This window comes from Chiloscyllium punctatum, chromosome 13 (genome assembly GCF_047496795.1).
Source record: "Chiloscyllium punctatum isolate Juve2018m chromosome 13, sChiPun1.3, whole genome shotgun sequence".
NCBI classification, from domain to species: Eukaryota; Metazoa; Chordata; class Chondrichthyes; order Orectolobiformes; family Hemiscylliidae; genus Chiloscyllium; species Chiloscyllium punctatum.
The window spans coordinates 55,104,995-55,108,050 of NC_092751.1; the positions used below are offsets into that span (position 1 = coordinate 55,104,995).

The 3,056-nt window shown below is 47.1% G+C and overlaps 2 non-coding genes across 2 annotated transcripts; one reads left to right on the forward strand and one right to left on the reverse strand.

Moving 5' to 3' along the window:
* The first annotated feature begins 765 nt into the window (after positions 1 to 765).
* On the forward strand, positions 766 to 847 carry trnal-uaa (transfer RNA leucine (anticodon UAA)). The gene has a single exon. It is a non-coding gene; the product is annotated as a tRNA-Leu (tRNA).
* Positions 848 to 2,604: 1,757 nt separating this feature from the next.
* Positions 2,605 to 2,686, reverse strand: trnal-uaa (transfer RNA leucine (anticodon UAA)). Its single transcript has one exon. It is a non-coding gene; the product is annotated as a tRNA-Leu (tRNA).
* Between the last annotated feature and the right edge of the window lie 370 nt (positions 2,687 to 3,056).

Here is a 3,056-nt window from a genome sequence, read left to right on the forward strand (position 1 = left end):
TTTCTGTTTTGCTTCTGTTCCACGCTAAGAGCTGTCAGTTTTTGGATTCGCTGGAGTGCTGAGGGGGTAACACAATTTGTGTGGTATTTTTCTTCAGCCAAACTCCACTCTCCCGGAAAAATAACCAAACGCGCTGAGTAACAAATAGCAAGCGTTTTTTTTATCAAATGGTCTATTCAAGCTGGTGTCAGCTTTTGGAGCGTCTCAGAGTTGCCAAGCACGGAAACAGACCCTGCTATCTAACTTGCCACTGCTAAACAGATAACCGAAATTAATCTAACCAATATTTGCCAAAATTTGTCCCTTATCTCTCCGAACCCTTTCAGATGCCTTTGAAATGTTGTGAGCGCACCAGTCTCTGCCCCTAAATATGACAATTCATTCTGTACACACGGAAATGTCTCTGTTCAAAACAAGTGTCCCTCACATCCCCTTTAAATATTACTGTTCTCACATTAAACCAATGTTATCTCGCATTGAACTCAAGTACCTTGTGAAAAATTACTCCCTGACTCTTTTCTCTGTCCGTCTCCCTCATGTCTTTATAAAATTCTGTAAGGCCATTCCTCAGCCCTGAAGCTCCAGGGAAAACTGCCGAAGCCAATTCAGCTTCGTGCTATTGTCCAAACAGTGCAAACCTTGCAAACCCTTTCAAATACTTTCGAAATTGTTCCACGTTCGTTACTGAATGCGCGATCTGTCAGTGCCTGAAGTGAAGCGATGCTGAAACGCTAGTAATGAGATTTTGGCGCTCTGCTCCTTTGTGGTAGCGTGGCCGAGTGGTCTAAGGCGCTGGATTTAAGCTCCAGTCTTTAACGAGTCGTGGGTTCGAATCCCACCGCTACCAGCGGTTGCTTCACTGCAAACAGCAGAACCTCTGCAGGCTGTCTGCGTTTTCGTTGTTGTGTTTGCCGCTGCTCAGGTCAACTGAGTCTGAAAACAGTGTGAGTCCTTGCTGTCGGACTCTCCTCAACCCCTCTGCTTTCGGACATCTGCATGGCCAGTTTCTGTGTATCAAATTGTCACTGCATTTGGCTGGAAGCTTGGTGGTTCGATCCCGCCCTTAGCACCGAACCACAATTATTTCAGTCCAAGCATTGAGACCACAAGAACTCACCCGAGTCTGCAGCTGGATGTGGCCCCAATCTCTCCAAGGCCCCGCTGCCAACAGAAAGCGGCTACTGCAGCTTCAATCAGCGGCTTCCTGCTCAGCCCTGGGACACAGCACATGGAAAATCCTTCCCCAGGAACGGCTCTTCCCGTGTGAAAGGGACAACCATTCCACTTTAAATTGGACACGGCTTCAGAGGATTGTTCCTGTTCTTGGAACGTTTCATAAACAAAACTCCTGTCTCGCAAATAAGGAGGGGGAAAAGTTGTTGGCAGGAAGAATAGAGAAAGTGTTGACTGTGAGGACTCTGTCTCGTCAGCAGATAGGATTCCATCTTATGGGCAAGTGGAGACAGCTTTCACTCAGAAACCGAGGTGTGATCAAACACAGTCGGATCGACGTGTCCAAACCAACCCCTACACTGGGTTGCAATACTGCAAGGGGAGCAGAGAGATGGATTTCTTTAAAGGAGGGAAAGGGCCCATCGGGAGGCTGGAACCTACGGCCCTGAGATGAAGCATCTCATGCTCTACCGACTAAAGTAGCTGGGCCTGGCTCACGATTGATGAGTGTGTCATTTCATACTGAGCATATTTCACCCGGCATTGCAATTTACAAGGATCCAGTTCATTCCTCCCAATCACAAATGTTATCATTCACACTTTCCATTTCTCAGCTATTATTCCTTCAGAACATTATTATCGATTTAACACTTGTCTCTGGATTTAAGACTCAATATAAATATTTTCATATTTTTATCCTCATCTTTATGTCTCCGGAGTGATTCCCAGTCTCTCTGGCAGACGGTAAATCAATTGGGAAATTCCCGAAGGAAACCCAATCATTCCAGTTCCGAGTGTAAGGAATCCTATCTGCTGACGAGACAGAGTCCTCACAGTCAACACTTTCTCTATTCTTCCTGCCAACAACTTTTCCCCCTCCTTATTTGCGAGACAGGAGTTTTGTTTATGAAACGTTCCAAGAACAGGAACAATCCTCTGAAGCCGTGTCCAATTTAAAGTGGAATGGTTGTCCCTTTCACACGGGAAGAGCCGTTCCTGGGGAAGGATTTTCCATGTGCTGTGTCCCAGGGCTGAGCAGGAAGCCGCTGATTGAAGCTGCAGTAGCCGCTTTCTGTTGGCAGCGGGGCCTTGGAGAGATTGGGGCCACATCCAGCTGCAGACTCGGGTGGGTTCTTGTGGTTGCAGTGTCGGGATATGGTTGGTCTCAATGCTTGAACTGAAATTGTTGATGCTCGGTGGTAAGGTCGGGCTCGAACCACCAAACTTTCAGACAAATGCAGTGACTATTTGAGACACAGAAACTGGCCGCGAGTATGTCCGAAAGCAGAGGTCTTGAGGAGGGTCCGACAGCAAGGACTCACACTGTTTTCCAAGTCAGCCTGGATCAGAGGCCTGGGCAGCTACAGCCAAAACGACGAAAACACATATGCTCCCTATGTTCTATTGCCTGCAGCAGCACAGCCCCCACCTTGGTAGCGGTGGGATTCGAACGCACGACTCGATAGAGACTGGAGCTTAAATCCAGCGCCTTAGACCACTCGGCCACGCTACCGCACTGAGACAAGCTTCCAAAATTGTCATTACTAGTGTTTCAGCATCGCTTCACTTCAGGCACGAACAGATCGCGCATTCAGTAACAAACGTGGAACAATTTCGAAAGTATTTGAAAGGGTTTGCAAGGTTTGCACTGTTTGGACAATAGCACGAAGCTGAATAGACTTCGACAGTTTTCCCTGGAGCTTCAGGGCAGAGGAATGGCCTTACAGAATTTTAAAGTCAGGGGGCAGACGGACAGAGAAAAGAGTCAGGGAGTAATTTTTCACAAGGCACATGAGTTCAAAGTGAGATAACATTGGTTTAATGTGAGAACAGTAATATTTAAAGGGGATGTGAGGGACACTTGTTTTGAAAACAGACATTTC